A 17,332-nucleotide genomic window follows, 5' to 3' on the forward strand; every position below is an offset into this window, starting at 1 on the left:
ACAAAATACCACGAGTAAAGAAATATTTACGATTAATGTACAACTTGTCAATTTCTCTCGTGCGATTCTTCATCAGAAAACGTGTTGTATTATTTCACAAAAACTAGATTGTGCCGTAAAAATGATATACCTTTGTAGTAAAATCATTTCTTTATATGTTTTTTGCTTTCAGATATACGTAGAAATAAAGAGACTTCCCAAAAATTTAGATTTTGCCTTCGATATGAAAGCACACAAAGATGGCAAACTTCGAAAGCGGGACTTCCTTGACCGAGATGAAAGACGTTTCAAATATTCGAATTTTTTACTGGAACTTTACAAGCTATAATTAGTATTTATTGTTTATTATTTGTTTTTGCTATAATGAATTTTTGCTAATCAGAATTCTTTCAGAAAAATAGTGAATCATATAAGCCCTGGTCAAAAAGAAAGAGGCGATTTCAAATGACGACAAAAGGCGGATACCATATTATCACAGACGACCTAATTTAAAAAAAAAATATATATATATGTAGCCACATGCATGTGGAAGGAGTGGAATTCTTAAGTGTATATAACTTGACTTGCATGTATTTCACGTAAAAATATTTCACCATGCAGATGGGTATTGAAAAATAAATAAATTTATGAATGATTTATTTTCTGTTTTCTTCATTCATTGATAGCTAGATATGTTGAATATTACATCCAAGTAAATTAGTAAAAAAAATCATAGAACAATTATGTTTGGTAGGAATGCAAAATTATAAGTAAAAAAATGTCTACAACACCCGGTATTCCCAGGCGGTCACCCATCCAAGTACTAACCGGGCTCGACGTTGCTTAACTTCGGTGATCGGACGAGAACCGGTGTTTTCAACGTGATATGGTCGTAGACACAGAAGTGTTAAAATTTTTGATATATAAGGTTAGGTAGTAGCATTTTTGAAAAGAAATTTATATAAAACAGATTTTTTCAGAAGCAAAACTTTACATTAATTGTTTGGTAGAAATGCAAAATTATAGGTACAAAAAATGTCTACAACACCCGGTATTCCCAGGCGGTCACCCATCCAAGTACTAACCGGGCTCGACGTTGCTTAACTTCGGTGATCGGACGAGAACCGGTGTTTTCAACGTGATATGGTCGTAGACACAGAAGTGTCAAAATGTTTGATATATAAAGTTAGGAAGTAGCAATTTTGAACAGATCTAGAATTTGTATAAAAAAAAATTTCAGGTTTAAGATAGAAGCAAAACTAAACACTTACTGCACGATCCAGAGAGTGGAAGATAGTAAAACTAGGCAAGTACACATGGACTTTATAGTAGAAAAAAATTGCAGAGAAGACAGAGAGATTTAGAATATGGGACAAGCTATATTTTATTTGTGACTAATACCATGCAACAATTTCAGACTCTTTTTGAAAAATTTTGGTAGCCCTTAAAAGGGCTGTTTAAGCTTTAAAAGCATCAGGATGCTTCCTTTATTTACTTCTTCTTTGGTGTCTTTGCCTTCTTTGGTTTAGCTGCAGCCTTTGTCTTCTTGGGAGATTTTGTGGCTTTCTTTGCAGATTTGGCAGCAGGTTTTGCAGCAGGTTTCTTTGCAGCTGGTTTCTTTGCTTTTGGTTTAGCTGCTTTCTTTTCACCTGCTGGTTTCTTTGCTGCAGGTTTCTTTGCGGCAGTCTTTTTGGTAGGTGTCTTTGCCTTCTTTGGCTTGGCGGCTTTAGGTTTAACTACTTTCTTTGCTGGTTTCTTAGCTGGTTTAGCCACTTCCCCAATCTTAAAGCTTCCAGAAGCGCCGGTACCCTTCGACTGTTTCAAGCTATTGCTCTTCACTCCTGATTTCAGAGCTAACTTCAAGTGAGTGTTTACTGTTTTTGCATCGCTACCAACGCTGAAGTTTGCTAAGATATACTTAAGGATGGCTTGACGGCTGGAGCCTCCACGCTCTTTCAAAGCAGATATAGCCTTTCCGACCATCTCGCTGTATTTTGGATGAGTAGCTACTTTCTTTGGTTTAGCTGCAACTTTCTTCTTTGGTGACTTAGCTGGGGTCTTTACTACTGGTGCTGGTGCGTCTGACATTTTGCGGTTTTGGTTGTTGAACGATGTGTGCGAATGAACGACAGATTACAATGTTTTCCAAACCTCACTGACATAGTGTAATTATCTATCTAACGCGGACCTCGACGAGAGCACCCTTAAACTTTCATGACAATCTAATTCAAACAGATCGACAAGAAAATCTGTGTGCTTGTTCGACAAGTTTTAATCATTTGTTTCAAATAAATTGTACGTTTTGATATATAAATCATACACGAAAATCTTCAGCAGGAATTTTTCTTTCAGAATATGTCATAAGAATTAAACAAAATACCACGAGTAAAGAAATATTTACGATTAATGTACAACTTGTCAATTTCTCTCGTGCGATTCTTCATCAGAAAACGTGTTGTATTATTTCACAAAAACTAGATTGTGCCGTAAAAATGATATACCTTTGTAGTAAAATCATTTCTTTATATGTTTTTGCTTTCAGATATACGTAGAAATAAAGAGACTTCCCAAAAATTTAGATTTTGCCTTCGATATGAAAGCACACAAAGATGGCAAACTTCGAAAGCGGGACTTCCTTGACCGAGATGAAAGACGTTTCAAATATTCGAATTTTTTACTGGAACTTTACAAGCTATAATTAGTATTTATTGTTTATTATTTGTTTTTGCTATAATGAATTTTTGCTAATCAGAATTCTTTCAGAAAAATAGTGAATCATATAAGCCCTGGTCAAAAAGAAAGAGGCGATTTCAAATGACGACAAAAGGCGGATACCATATTATCACAGACGACCTAATTTAAAAAAAAAATATATATATATGTAGCCACATGCATGTGGAAGGAGTGGAATTCTTAAGTGTATATAACTTGACTTGCATGTATTTCACGTAAAAATATTTCACCATGCAGATGGGTATTGAAAAATAAATAAATTTATGAATGATTTATTTTCTGTTTTCTTCATTCATTGATAGCTAGATATGTTGAATATTACATCCAAGTAAATTAGTAAAAAAAATCATAGAACAATTATGTTTGGTAGGAATGCAAAATTATAAGTAAAAAAATGTCTACAACACCCGGTATTCCCAGGCGGTCACCCATCCAAGTACTAACCGGGCTCGACGTTGCTTAACTTCGGTGATCGGACGAGAACCGGTGTTTTCAACGTGATATGGTCGTAGACACAGAAGTGTTAAAATTTTTGATATATAAGGTTAGGTAGTAGCATTTTTGAAAAGAAATTTATATAAAACAGATTTTTTCAGAAGCAAAACTTTACATTAATTGTTTGGTAGAAATGCAAAATTATAGGTACAAAAAATGTCTACAACACCCGGTATTCCCAGGCGGTCACCCATCCAAGTACTAACCGGGCTCGACGTTGCTTAACTTCGGTGATCGGACGAGAACCGGTGTTTTCAACGTGATATGGTCGTAGACACAGAAGTGTCAAAATGTTTGATATATAAAGTTAGGAAGTAGCAATTTTGAACAGATCTAGAATTTGTATAAAAAAAAATTTCAGGTTTAAGATAGAAGCAAAACTAAACACTTACTGCACGATCCAGAGAGTGGAAGATAGTAAAACTAGGCAAGTACACATGGACTTTATAGTAGAAAAAAATTGCAGAGAAGACAGAGAGATTTAGAATATGGGACAAGCTATATTTTATTTGTGACTAATACCATGCAACAATTTCAGACTCTTTTTGAAAAATTTTGGTAGCCCTTAAAAGGGCTGTTTAAGCTTTAAAAGCATCAGGATGCTTCCTTTATTTACTTCTTCTTTGGTGTCTTTGCCTTCTTTGGTTTAGCTGCAGCCTTTGTCTTCTTGGGAGATTTTGTGGCTTTCTTTGCAGATTTGGCAGCAGGTTTTGCAGCAGGTTTCTTTGCAGCTGGTTTCTTTGCTTTTGGTTTAGCTGCTTTCTTTTCACCTGCTGGTTTCTTTGCTGCAGGTTTCTTTGCGGCAGTCTTTTTGGTAGGTGTCTTTGCCTTCTTTGGCTTGGCGGCTTTAGGTTTAACTACTTTCTTTGCTGGTTTCTTAGCTGGTTTAGCCACTTCCCCAATCTTAAAGCTTCCAGAAGCGCCGGTACCCTTCGACTGTTTCAAGCTATTGCTCTTCACTCCTGATTTCAGAGCTAACTTCAAGTGAGTGTTTACTGTTTTTGCATCGCTACCAACGCTGAAGTTTGCTAAGATATACTTAAGGATGGCTTGACGGCTGGAGCCTCCACGCTCTTTCAAAGCAGATATAGCCTTTCCGACCATCTCGCTGTATTTTGGATGAGTAGCTACTTTCTTTGGTTTAGCTGCAACTTTCTTCTTTGGTGACTTAGCTGGGGTCTTTACTACTGGTGCTGGTGCGTCTGACATTTTGCGGTTTTGGTTGTTGAACGATGTGTGCGAATGAACGACAGATTACAATGTTTTCCAAACCTCACTGACATAGTGTAATTATCTATCTAACGCGGACCTCGACGAGAGCGCACCCTTAAACTTTCATGACAATCTAATTCAAACAGATCGACAAGAAAATCTGTGTGCTTGTTCGACAAGTTTTAATCATTTGTTTCAAATAAATTGTACGTTTTGATATATAAATCATACACGAAAATCTTCAGCAGGAATTTTTCTTTCAGAATATGTCATAAGAATTAAACAAAATACCACGAGTAAAGAAATATTTACGATTAATGTACAACTTGTCAATTTCTCTCGTGCGATTCTTCATCAGAAAACGTGTTGTATTATTTCACAAAAACTAGATTGTGCCGTAAAAATGATATACCTTTGTAGTAAAATCATTTCTTTATATGTTTTTGCTTTCAGATATACGTAGAAATAAAGAGACTTCCCAAAAATTTAGATTTTGCCTTCGATATGAAAGCACACAAAGATGGCAAACTTCGAAAGCGGGACTTCCTTGACCGAGATGAAAGACGTTTCAAATATTCGAATTTTTTACTGGAACTTTACAAGCTATAATTAGTATTTATTGTTTATTATTTGTTTTTGCTATAATGAATTTTTGCTAATCAGAATTCTTTCAGAAAAATAGTGAATCATATAAGCCCTGGTCAAAAAGAAAGAGGCGATTTCAAATGACGACAAAAGGCGGATACCATATTATCACAGACGACCTAATTTAAAAAAAAAAAATATATATGTAGCCACATGCATGTGGAAGGAGTGGAATTCTTAAGTGTATATAACTTGACTTGCATGTATTTCACGTAAAAATATTTCACCATGCAGATGGGTATTGAAAAATAAATAAATTTATGAATGATTTATTTTCTGTTTTCTTCATTCATTGATAGCTAGATATGTTGAATATTACATCCAAGTAAATTAGTAAAAAAAATCATAGAACAATTATGTTTGGTAGGAATGCAAAATTATAAGTAAAAAAATGTCTACAACACCCGGTATTCCCAGGCGGTCACCCATCCAAGTACTAACCGGGCTCGACGTTGCTTAACTTCGGTGATCGGACGAGAACCGGTGTTTTCAACGTGATATGGTCGTAGACACAGAAGTGTTAAAATTTTTGATATATAAGGTTAGGTAGTAGCATTTTTGAAAAGAAATTTATATAAAACAGATTTTTTCAGAAGCAAAACTTTACATTAATTGTTTGGTAGAAATGCAAAATTATAGGTACAAAAAATGTCTACAACACCCGGTATTCCCAGGCGGTCACCCATCCAAGTACTAACCGGGCTCGACGTTGCTTAACTTCGGTGATCGGACGAGAACCGGTGTTTTCAACGTGATATGGTCGTAGACACAGAAGTGTCAAAATGTTTGATATATAAAGTTAGGAAGTAGCAATTTTGAACAGATCTAGAATTTGTATAAAAAAAAATTTCAGGTTTAAGATAGAAGCAAAACTAAACACTTACTGCACGATCCAGAGAGTGGAAGATAGTAAAACTAGGCAAGTACACATGGACTTTATAGTAGAAAAAAATTGCAGAGAAGACAGAGAGATTTAGAATATGGGACAAGCTATATTTTATTTGTGACTAATACCATGCAACAATTTCAGACTCTTTTTGAAAAATTTTGGTAGCCCTTAAAAGGGCTGTTTAAGCTTTAAAAGCATCAGGATGCTTCCTTTATTTACTTCTTCTTTGGTGTCTTTGCCTTCTTTGGTTTAGCTGCAGCCTTTGTCTTCTTGGGAGATTTTGTGGCTTTCTTTGCAGATTTGGCAGCAGGTTTTGCAGCAGGTTTCTTTGCAGCTGGTTTCTTTGCTTTTGGTTTAGCTGCTTTCTTTTCACCTGCTGGTTTCTTTGCTGCAGGTTTCTTTGCGGCAGTCTTTTTGGTAGGTGTCTTTGCCTTCTTTGGCTTGGCGGCTTTAGGTTTAACTACTTTCTTTGCTGGTTTCTTAGCTGGTTTAGCCACTTCCCCAATCTTAAAGCTTCCAGAAGCGCCGGTACCCTTCGACTGTTTCAAGCTATTGCTCTTCACTCCTGATTTCAGAGCTAACTTCAAGTGAGTGTTTACTGTTTTTGCATCGCTACCAACGCTGAAGTTTGCTAAGATATACTTAAGGATGGCTTGACGGCTGGAGCCTCCACGCTCTTTCAAAGCAGATATAGCCTTTCCGACCATCTCGCTGTATTTTGGATGAGTAGCTACTTTCTTTGGTTTAGCTGCAACTTTCTTCTTTGGTGACTTAGCTGGGGTCTTTACTACTGGTGCTGGTGCGTCTGACATTTTGCGGTTTTGGTTGTTGAACGATGTGTGCGAATGAACGACAGATTACAATGTTTTCCAAACCTCACTGACATAGTGTAATTATCTATCTAACGCGGACCTCGACGAGAGCACCCTTAAACTTTCATGACAATCTAATTCAAACAGATCGACAAGAAAATCTGTGTGCTTGTTCGACAAGTTTTAATCATTTGTTTCAAATAAATTGTACGTTTTGATATATAAATCATACACGAAAATCTTCAGCAGGAATTTTTCTTTCAGAATATGTCATAAGAATTAAACAAAATACCACGAGTAAAGAAATATTTACGATTAATGTACAACTTGTCAATTTCTCTCGTGCGATTCTTCATCAGAAAACGTGTTGTATTATTTCACAAAAACTAGATTGTGCCGTAAAAATGATATACCTTTGTAGTAAAATCATTTCTTTATATGTTTTTGCTTTCAGATATACGTAGAAATAAAGAGACTTCCCAAAAATTTAGATTTTGCCTTCGATATGAAAGCACACAAAGATGGCAAACTTCGAAAGCGGGACTTCCTTGACCGAGATGAAAGACGTTTCAAATATTCGAATTTTTTACTGGAACTTTACAAGCTATAATTAGTATTTATTGTTTATTATTTGTTTTTGCTATAATGAATTTTTGCTAATCAGAATTCTTTCAGAAAAATAGTGAATCATATAAGCCCTGGTCAAAAAGAAAGAGGCGATTTCAAATGACGACAAAAGGCGGATACCATATTATCACAGACGACCTAATTTAAAAAAAAAATATATATATGTAGCCACATGCATGTGGAAGGAGTGGAATTCTTAAGTGTATATAACTTGACTTGCATGTATTTCACGTAAAAATATTTCACCATGCAGATGGGTATTGAAAAATAAATAAATTTATGAATGATTTATTTTCTGTTTTCTTCATTCATTGATAGCTAGATATGTTGAATATTACATCCAAGTAAATTAGTAAAAAAAATCATAGAACAATTATGTTTGGTAGGAATGCAAAATTATAAGTAAAAAAATGTCTACAACACCCGGTATTCCCAGGCGGTCACCCATCCAAGTACTAACCGGGCTCGACGTTGCTTAACTTCGGTGATCGGACGAGAACCGGTGTTTTCAACGTGATATGGTCGTAGACACAGAAGTGTTAAAATTTTTGATATATAAGGTTAGGTAGTAGCATTTTTGAAAAGAAATTTATATAAAACAGATTTTTTCAGAAGCAAAACTTTACATTAATTGTTTGGTAGAAATGCAAAATTATAGGTACAAAAAATGTCTACAACACCCGGTATTCCCAGGCGGTCACCCATCCAAGTACTAACCGGGCTCGACGTTGCTTAACTTCGGTGATCGGACGAGAACCGGTGTTTTCAACGTGATATGGTCGTAGACACAGAAGTGTCAAAATGTTTGATATATAAAGTTAGGAAGTAGCAATTTTGAACAGATCTAGAATTTGTATAAAAAAAAATTTCAGGTTTAAGATAGAAGCAAAACTAAACACTTACTGCACGATCCAGAGAGTGGAAGATAGTAAAACTAGGCAAGTACACATGGACTTTATAGTAGAAAAAAATTGCAGAGAAGACAGAGAGATTTAGAATATGGGACAAGCTATATTTTATTTGTGACTAATACCATGCAACAATTTCAGACTCTTTTTGAAAAATTTTGGTAGCCCTTAAAAGGGCTGTTTAAGCTTTAAAAGCATCAGGATGCTTCCTTTATTTACTTCTTCTTTGGTGTCTTTGCCTTCTTTGGTTTAGCTGCAGCCTTTGTCTTCTTGGGAGATTTTGTGGCTTTCTTTGCAGATTTGGCAGCAGGTTTTGCAGCAGGTTTCTTTGCAGCTGGTTTCTTTGCTTTTGGTTTAGCTGCTTTCTTTTCACCTGCTGGTTTCTTTGCTGCAGGTTTCTTTGCGGCAGTCTTTTTGGTAGGTGTCTTTGCCTTCTTTGGCTTGGCGGCTTTAGGTTTAACTACTTTCTTTGCTGGTTTCTTAGCTGGTTTAGCCACTTCCCCAATCTTAAAGCTTCCAGAAGCGCCGGTACCCTTCGACTGTTTCAAGCTATTGCTCTTCACTCCTGATTTCAGAGCTAACTTCAAGTGAGTGTTTACTGTTTTTGCATCGCTACCAACGCTGAAGTTTGCTAAGATATACTTAAGGATGGCTTGACGGCTGGAGCCTCCACGCTCTTTCAAAGCAGATATAGCCTTTCCGACCATCTCGCTGTATTTTGGATGAGTAGCTACTTTCTTTGGTTTAGCTGCAACTTTCTTCTTTGGTGACTTAGCTGGGGTCTTTACTACTGGTGCTGATGCGTCTGACATTTTGCGGTTTTGGTTGTTGAACGATGTGTGCGAATGAACGACAGATTACAATGTTTTCCAAACCTCACTGACATAGTGTAATTATCTATCTAACGCGGACCTCGACGAGAGCACCCTTAAACTTTCATGACAATCTAATTCAAACAGATCGACAAGAAAATCTGTGTGCTTGTTCGACAAGTTTTAATCATTTGTTTCAAATAAATTGTACGTTTTGATATATAAATCATACACGAAAATCTTCAGCAGGAATTTTTCTTTCAGAATATGTCATAAGAATTAAACAAAATACCACGAGTAAAGAAATATTTACGATTAATGTACAACTTGTCAATTTCTCTCGTGCGATTCTTCATCAGAAAACGTGTTGTATTATTTCACAAAAACTAGATTGTGCCGTAAAAATGATATACCTTTGTAGTAAAATCATTTCTTTATATGTTTTTGCTTTCAGATATACGTAGAAATAAAGAGACTTCCCAAAAATTTAGATTTTGCCTTCGATATGAAAGCACACAAAGATGGCAAACTTCGAAAGCGGGACTTCCTTGACCGAGATGAAAGACGTTTCAAATATTCGAATTTTTTACTGGAACTTTACAAGCTATAATTAGTATTTATTGTTTATTATTTGTTTTTGCTATAATGAATTTTTGCTAATCAGAATTCTTTCAGAAAAATAGTGAATCATATAAGCCCTGGTCAAAAAGAAAGAGGCGATTTCAAATGACGACAAAAGGCGGATACCATATTATCACAGACGACCTAATTTAAAAAAAATATATATATATGTAGCCACATGCATGTGGAAGGAGTGGAATTCTTAAGTGTATATAACTTGACTTGCATGTATTTCACGTAAAAATATTTCACCATGCAGATGGGTATTGAAAAATAAATAAATTTATGAATGATTTATTTTCTGTTTTCTTCATTCATTGATAGCTAGATATGTTGAATATCACATCCAAGTAAATTAGTAAAAAAAATCATAGAACAATTATGTTTGGTAGGAATGCAAAATTATAAGTAAAAAAATGTCTACAACACCCGGTATTCCCAGGCGGTCACCCATCCAAGTACTAACCGGGCTCGACGTTGCTTAACTTCGGTGATCGGACGAGAACCGGTGTTTTCAACGTGATATGGTCGTAGACACAGAAGTGTTAAAATTTTTGATATATAAGGTTAGGTAGTAGCATTTTTGAAAAGAAATTTATATAAAACAGATTTTTTCAGAAGCAAAACTTTACATTAATTGTTTGGTAGAAATGCAAAATTATAGGTACAAAAAATGTCTACAACACCCGGTATTCCCAGGCGGTCACCCATCCAAGTACTAACCGGGCTCGACGTTGCTTAACTTCGGTGATCGGACGAGAACCGGTGTTTTCAACGTGATATGGTCGTAGACACAGAAGTGTCAAAATGTTTGATATATAAAGTTAGGAAGTAGCAATTTTGAACAGATCTAGAATTTGTATAAAAAAAAATTTCAGGTTTAAGATAGAAGCAAAACTAAACACTTACTGCACGATCCAGAGAGTGGAAGATAGTAAAACTAGGCAAGTACACATGGACTTTATAGTAGAAAAAAATTGCAGAGAAGACAGAGAGATTTAGAATATGGGACAAGCTATATTTTATTTGTGACTAATACCATGCAACAATTTCAGACTCTTTTTGAAAAATTTTGGTAGCCCTTAAAAGGGCTGTTTAAGCTTTAAAAGCATCAGGATGCTTCCTTTATTTACTTCTTCTTTGGTGTCTTTGCCTTCTTTGGTTTAGCTGCAGCCTTTGTCTTCTTGGGAGATTTTGTGGCTTTCTTTGCAGATTTGGCAGCAGGTTTTGCAGCAGGTTTCTTTGCAGCTGGTTTCTTTGCTTTTGGTTTAGCTGCTTTCTTTTCACCTGCTGGTTTCTTTGCTGCAGGTTTCTTTGCGGCAGTCTTTTTGGTAGGTGTCTTTGCCTTCTTTGGCTTGGCGGCTTTAGGTTTAACTACTTTCTTTGCTGGTTTCTTAGCTGGTTTAGCCACTTCCCCAATCTTAAAGCTTCCAGAAGCGCCGGTACCCTTCGACTGTTTCAAGCTATTGCTCTTCACTCCTGATTTCAGAGCTAACTTCAAGTGAGTGTTTACTGTTTTTGCATCGCTACCAACGCTGAAGTTTGCTAAGATATACTTAAGGATGGCTTGACGGCTGGAGCCTCCACGCTCTTTCAAAGCAGATATAGCCTTTCCGACCATCTCGCTGTATTTTGGATGAGTAGCTACTTTCTTTGGTTTAGCTGCAACTTTCTTCTTTGGTGACTTAGCTGGGGTCTTTACTACTGGTGCTGGTGCGTCTGACATTTTGCGGTTTTGGTTGTTGAACGATGTGTGCGAATGAACGACAGATTACAATGTTTTCCAAACCTCACTGACATAGTGTAATTATCTATCTAACGCGGACCTCGACGAGAGCACCCTTAAACTTTCATGACAATCTAATTCAAACAGATCGACAAGAAAATCTGTGTGCTTGTTCGACAAGTTTTAATCATTTGTTTCAAATAAATTGTACGTTTTGATATATAAATCATACACGAAAATCTTCAGCAGGAATTTTTCTTTCAGAATATGTCATAAGAATTAAACAAAATACCACGAGTAAAGAAATATTTACGATTAATGTACAACTTGTCAATTTCTCTCGTGCGATTCTTCATCAGAAAACGTGTTGTATTATTTCACAAAAACTAGATTGTGCCGTAAAAATGATATACCTTTGTAGTAAAATCATTTCTTTATATGTTTTTGCTTTCAGCTATACGTAGAAATAAAGAGACTTCCCAAAAATTTAGATTTTGCCTTCGATATGAAAGCACACAAAGATGGCAAACTTCGAAAGCGGGACTTCCTTGACCGAGATGAAAGACGTTTCAAATATTCGAATTTTTTACTGGAACTTTACAAGCTATAATTAGTATTTATTGTTTATTATTTGTTTTTGCTATAATGAATTTTTGCTAATCAGAATTCTTTCAGAAAAATAGTGAATCATATAAGCCCTGGTCAAAAAGAAAGAGGCGATTTCAAATGACGACAAAAGGCGGATACCATATTATCACAGACGACCTAATTTAAAAAAAATATATATATATGTAGCCACATGCATGTGGAAGGAGTGGAATTCTTAAGTGTATATAACTTGACTTGCATGTATTTCACGTAAAAATATTTCACCATGCAGATGGGTATTGAAAAATAAATAAATTTATGAATGATTTATTTTCTGTTTTCTTCATTCATTGATAGCTAGATATGTTGAATATTACATCCAAGTAAATTAGTAAAAAAAATCATAGAACAATTATGTTTGGTAGGAATGCAAAATTATAAGTAAAAAAATGTCTACAACACCCGGTATTCCCAGGCGGTCACCCATCCAAGTACTAACCGGGCTCGACGTTGCTTAACTTCGGTGATCGGACGAGAACCGGTGTTTTCAACGTGATATGGTCGTAGACACAGAAGTGTTAAAATTTTTGATATATAAGGTTAGGTAGTAGCATTTTTGAAAAGAAATTTATATAAAACAGATTTTTTCAGAAGCAAAACTTTACATTAATTGTTTGGTAGAAATGCAAAATTATAGGTACAAAAAATGTCTACAACACCCGGTATTCCCAGGCGGTCACCCATCCAAGTACTAACCGGGCTCGACGTTGCTTAACTTCGGTGATCGGACGAGAACCGGTGTTTTCAACGTGATATGGTCGTAGACACAGAAGTGTCAAAATGTTTGATATATAAAGTTAGGAAGTAGCAATTTTGAACAGATCTAGAATTTGTATAAAAAAAAATTTCAGGTTTAAGATAGAAGCAAAACTAAACACTTACTGCACGATCCAGAGAGTGGAAGATAGTAAAACTAGGCAAGTACACATGGACTTTATAGTAGAAAAAAATTGCAGAGAAGACAGAGAGATTTAGAATATGGGACAAGCTATATTTTATTTGTGACTAATACCATGCAACAATTTCAGACTCTTTTTGAAAAATTTTGGTAGCCCTTAAAAGGGCTGTTTAAGCTTTAAAAGCATCAGGATGCTTCCTTTATTTACTTCTTCTTTGGTGTCTTTGCCTTCTTTGGTTTAGCTGCAGCCTTTGTCTTCTTGGGAGATTTTGTGGCTTTCTTTGCAGATTTGGCAGCAGGTTTTGCAGCAGGTTTCTTTGCAGCTGGTTTCTTTGCTTTTGGTTTAGCTGCTTTCTTTTCACCTGCTGGTTTCTTTGCTGCAGGTTTCTTTGCGGCAGTCTTTTTGGTAGGTGTCTTTGCCTTCTTTGGCTTGGCGGCTTTAGGTTTAACTACTTTCTTTGCTGGTTTCTTAGCTGGTTTAGCCACTTCCCCAATCTTAAAGCTTCCAGAAGCGCCGGTACCCTTCGACTGTTTCAAGCTATTGCTCTTCACTCCTGATTTCAGAGCTAACTTCAAGTGAGTGTTTACTGTTTTTGCATCGCTACCAACGCTGAAGTTTGCTAAGATATACTTAAGGATGGCTTGACGGCTGGAGCCTCCACGCTCTTTCAAAGCAGATATAGCCTTTCCGACCATCTCGCTGTATTTTGGATGAGTAGCTACTTTCTTTGGTTTAGCTGCAACTTTCTTCTTTGGTGACTTAGCTGGGGTCTTTACTACTGGTGCTGGTGCGTCTGACATTTTGCGGTTTTGGTTGTTGAACGATGTGTGCGAATGAACGACAGATTACAATGTTTTCCAAACCTCACTGACATAGTGTAATTATCTATCTAACGCGGACCTCGACGAGAGCACCCTTAAACTTTCATGACAATCTAATTCAAACAGATCGACAAGAAAATCTGTGTGCTTGTTCGACAAGTTTTAATCATTTGTTTCAAATAAATTGTACGTTTTGATATATAAATCATACACGAAAATCTTCAGCAGGAATTTTTCTTTCAGAATATGTCATAAGAATTAAACAAAATACCACGAGTAAAGAAATATTTACGATTAATGTACAACTTGTCAATTTCTCTCGTGCGATTCTTCATCAGAAAACGTGTTGTATTATTTCACAAAAACTAGATTGTGCCGTAAAAATGATATACCTTTGTAGTAAAATCATTTCTTTATATGTTTTTGCTTTCAGATATACGTAGAAATAAAGAGACTTCCCAAAAATTTAGATTTTGCCTTCGATATGAAAGCACACAAAGATGGCAAACTTCGAAAGCGGGACTTCCTTGACCGAGATGAAAGACGTTTCAAATATTCGAATTTTTTACTGGAACTTTACAAGCTATAATTAGTATTTATTGTTTATTATTTGTTTTTGCTATAATGAATTTTTGCTAATCAGAATTCTTTCAGAAAAATAGTGAATCATATAAGCCCTGGTCAAAAAGAAAGAGGCGATTTCAAATGACGACAAAAGGCGGATACCATATTATCACAGACGACCTAATTAAAAAAAAAATATATATATGTAGCCACATGCATGTGGAAGGAGTGGAATTCTTAAGTGTATATAACTTGACTTGCATGTATTTCACGTAAAAATATTTCACCATGCAGATGGGTATTGAAAAATAAATAAATTTATGAATGATTTATTTTCTGTTTTCTTCATTCATTGATAGCTAGATATGTTGAATATTACATCCAAGTAAATTAGTAAAAAAAATCATAGAACAATTATGTTTGGTAGGAATGCAAAATTATAAGTAAAAAAATGTCTACAACACCCGGTATTCCCAGGCGGTCACCCATCCAAGTACTAACCGGGCTCGACGTTGCTTAACTTCGGTGATCGGACGAGAACCGGTGTTTTCAACGTGATATGGTCGTAGACACAGAAGTGTTAAAATTTTTGATATATAAGGTTAGGTAGTAGCATTTTTGAAAAGAAATTTATATAAAACAGATTTTTTCAGAAGCAAAACTTTACATTAATTGTTTGGTAGAAATGCAAAATTATAGGTACAAAAAATGTCTACAACACCCGGTATTCCCAGGCGGTCACCCATCCAAGTACTAACCGGGCTCGACGTTGCTTAACTTCGGTGATCGGACGAGAACCGGTGTTTTCAACGTGATATGGTCGTAGACACAGAAGTGTCAAAATGTTTGATATATAAAGTTAGGAAGTAGCAATTTTGAACAGATCTAGAATTTGTATAAAAAAAAATTTCAGGTTTAAGATAGAAGCAAAACTAAACACTTACTGCACGATCCAGAGAGTGGAAGATAGTAAAACTAGGCAAGTACACATGGACTTTATAGTAGAAAAAAATTGCAGAGAAGACAGAGAGATTTAGAATATGGGACAAGCTATATTTTATTTGTGACTAATACCATGCAACAATTTCAGACTCTTTTTGAAAAATTTTGGTAGCCCTTAAAAGGGCTGTTTAAGCTTTAAAAGCATCAGGATGCTTCCTTTATTTACTTCTTCTTTGGTGTCTTTGCCTTCTTTGGTTTAGCTGCAGCCTTTGTCTTCTTGGGAGATTTTGTGGCTTTCTTTGCAGATTTGGCAGCAGGTTTTGCAGCAGGTTTCTTTGCAGCTGGTTTCTTTGCTTTTGGTTTAGCTGCTTTCTTTTCACCTGCTGGTTTCTTTGCTGCAGGTTTCTTTGCGGCAGTCTTTTTGGTAGGTGTCTTTGCCTTCTTTGGCTTGGCGGCTTTAGGTTTAACTACTTTCTTTGCTGGTTTCTTAGCTGGTTTAGCCACTTCCCCAATCTTAAAGCTTCCAGAAGCGCCGGTACCCTTCGACTGTTTCAAGCTATTGCTCTTCACTCCTGATTTCAGAGCTAACTTCAAGTGAGTGTTTACTGTTTTTGCATCGCTACCAACGCTGAAGTTTGCTAAGATATACTTAAGGATGGCTTGACGGCTGGAGCCTCCACGCTCTTTCAAAGCAGATATAGCCTTTCCGACCATCTCGCTGTATTTTGGATGAGTAGCTACTTTCTTTGGTTTAGCTGCAACTTTCTTCTTTGGTGACTTAGCTGGGGTCTTTACTACTGGTGCTGGTGCGTCTGACATTTTGCGGTTTTGGTTGTTGAACGATGTGTGCGAATGAACGACAGATTACAATGTTTTCCAAACCTCACTGACATAGTGTAATTATCTATCTAACGCGGACCTCGACGAGAGCACCCTTAAACTTTCATGACAATCTAATTCAAACAGATCGACAAGAAAATCTGTGTGCTTGTTCGACAAGTTTTAATCATTTGTTTCAAATAAATTGTACGTTTTGATATATAAATCATACACGAAAATCTTCAGCAGGAATTTTTCTTTCAGAATATGTCATAAGAATTAAACAAAATACCACGAGTAAAGAAATATTTACGATTAATGTACAACTTGTCAATTTCTCTCGTGCGATTCTTCATCAGAAAACGTGTTGTATTATTTCACAAAAACTAGATTGTGCCGTAAAAATGATATACCTTTGTAGTAAAATCATTTCTTTATATGTTTTTGCTTTCAGATATACGTAGAAATAAAGAGACTTCCCAAAAATTTAGATTTTGCCTTCGATATGAAAGCACACAAAGATGGCAAACTTCGAAAGCGGGACTTCCTTGACCGAGATGAAAGACGTTTCAAATATTCGAATTTTTTACTGGAACTTTACAAGCTATAATTAGTATTTATTGTTTATTATTTGTTTTTGCTATAATGAATTTTTGCTAATCAGAATTCTTTCAGAAAAATAGTGAATCATATAAGCCCTGGTCAAAAAGAAAGAGGCGATTTCAAATGACGACAAAAGGCGGATACCATATTATCACAGACGACCTAATTTAAAAAAAAAATATATATATGTAGCCACATGCATGTGGAAGGAGTGGAATTCTTAAGTGTATATAACTTGACTTGCATGTATTTCACGTAAAAATATTTCACCATGCAGATGGGTATTGAAAAATAAATAAATTTATGAATGATTTATTTTCTGTTTTCTTCATTCATTGATAGCTAGATATGTTGAATATTACATCCAAGTAAATTAGTAAAAAAAATCATAGAACAATTATGTTTGGTAGGAATGCAAAATTATAAGTAAAAAAATGTCTACAACACCCGGTATTCCCAGGCGGTCACCCATCCAAGTACTAACCGGGCTCGACGTTGCTTAACTTCGGTGATCGGACGAGAACCGGTGTTTTCAACGTGATATGGTCGTAGACACAGAAGTGTTAAAATTTTTGAT

The 17,332-nt window shown here is 35.8% G+C and overlaps 15 non-coding genes across 15 annotated transcripts; all 15 read right to left on the minus strand.

The window, feature by feature from the left end:
• Positions 1–758: 758 nt before the first annotated feature.
• On the minus strand, positions 759–877 carry LOC139509088 (5S ribosomal RNA). The gene has a single exon (XR_011661537.1). It is a non-coding gene; the product is annotated as a 5S ribosomal RNA (ribosomal RNA).
• Positions 878–1,015: 138 nt separating this feature from the next.
• On the minus strand, positions 1,016–1,134 carry LOC139509100 (5S ribosomal RNA). Its single transcript, XR_011661549.1, has one exon. It is a non-coding gene; the product is annotated as a 5S ribosomal RNA (ribosomal RNA).
• A 1,973-nt stretch (positions 1,135–3,107) lies between these two features.
• Positions 3,108–3,226, minus strand: LOC139509112 (5S ribosomal RNA). The gene has a single exon (XR_011661561.1). It is a non-coding gene; the product is annotated as a 5S ribosomal RNA (ribosomal RNA).
• Positions 3,227–3,364: 138 nt separating this feature from the next.
• LOC139509115 (5S ribosomal RNA) lies at positions 3,365–3,483 on the minus strand. The gene has a single exon (XR_011661563.1). It is a non-coding gene; the product is annotated as a 5S ribosomal RNA (ribosomal RNA).
• A 1,973-nt stretch (positions 3,484–5,456) lies between these two features.
• On the minus strand, positions 5,457–5,575 carry LOC139509116 (5S ribosomal RNA). Its single transcript, XR_011661564.1, has one exon. It is a non-coding gene; the product is annotated as a 5S ribosomal RNA (ribosomal RNA).
• Positions 5,576–5,713: 138 nt separating this feature from the next.
• LOC139509089 (5S ribosomal RNA) lies at positions 5,714–5,832 on the minus strand. The gene has a single exon (XR_011661538.1). It is a non-coding gene; the product is annotated as a 5S ribosomal RNA (ribosomal RNA).
• Positions 5,833–7,803: 1,971 nt separating this feature from the next.
• LOC139509090 (5S ribosomal RNA) lies at positions 7,804–7,922 on the minus strand. Its single transcript, XR_011661539.1, has one exon. It is a non-coding gene; the product is annotated as a 5S ribosomal RNA (ribosomal RNA).
• A 138-nt stretch (positions 7,923–8,060) lies between these two features.
• Positions 8,061–8,179, minus strand: LOC139509091 (5S ribosomal RNA). Its single transcript, XR_011661540.1, has one exon. It is a non-coding gene; the product is annotated as a 5S ribosomal RNA (ribosomal RNA).
• Positions 8,180–10,150: 1,971 nt separating this feature from the next.
• LOC139509093 (5S ribosomal RNA) lies at positions 10,151–10,269 on the minus strand. The gene has a single exon (XR_011661541.1). It is a non-coding gene; the product is annotated as a 5S ribosomal RNA (ribosomal RNA).
• A 138-nt stretch (positions 10,270–10,407) lies between these two features.
• On the minus strand, positions 10,408–10,526 carry LOC139509094 (5S ribosomal RNA). Its single transcript, XR_011661542.1, has one exon. It is a non-coding gene; the product is annotated as a 5S ribosomal RNA (ribosomal RNA).
• Positions 10,527–12,497: 1,971 nt separating this feature from the next.
• On the minus strand, positions 12,498–12,616 carry LOC139509095 (5S ribosomal RNA). The gene has a single exon (XR_011661543.1). It is a non-coding gene; the product is annotated as a 5S ribosomal RNA (ribosomal RNA).
• Positions 12,617–12,754: 138 nt separating this feature from the next.
• LOC139509096 (5S ribosomal RNA) lies at positions 12,755–12,873 on the minus strand. The gene has a single exon (XR_011661544.1). It is a non-coding gene; the product is annotated as a 5S ribosomal RNA (ribosomal RNA).
• A 1,970-nt stretch (positions 12,874–14,843) lies between these two features.
• On the minus strand, positions 14,844–14,962 carry LOC139509097 (5S ribosomal RNA). Its single transcript, XR_011661546.1, has one exon. It is a non-coding gene; the product is annotated as a 5S ribosomal RNA (ribosomal RNA).
• A 138-nt stretch (positions 14,963–15,100) lies between these two features.
• On the minus strand, positions 15,101–15,219 carry LOC139509098 (5S ribosomal RNA). Its single transcript, XR_011661547.1, has one exon. It is a non-coding gene; the product is annotated as a 5S ribosomal RNA (ribosomal RNA).
• A 1,971-nt stretch (positions 15,220–17,190) lies between these two features.
• On the minus strand, positions 17,191–17,309 carry LOC139509099 (5S ribosomal RNA). Its single transcript, XR_011661548.1, has one exon. It is a non-coding gene; the product is annotated as a 5S ribosomal RNA (ribosomal RNA).
• Between the last annotated feature and the right edge of the window lie 23 nt (positions 17,310–17,332).

The sequence above is a fragment of the Mytilus edulis genome, unplaced genomic scaffold, assembly GCF_963676685.1.
Source record: "Mytilus edulis unplaced genomic scaffold, xbMytEdul2.2 SCAFFOLD_793, whole genome shotgun sequence".
Taxonomy (NCBI): Eukaryota; Metazoa; Mollusca; class Bivalvia; order Mytilida; family Mytilidae; genus Mytilus; species Mytilus edulis.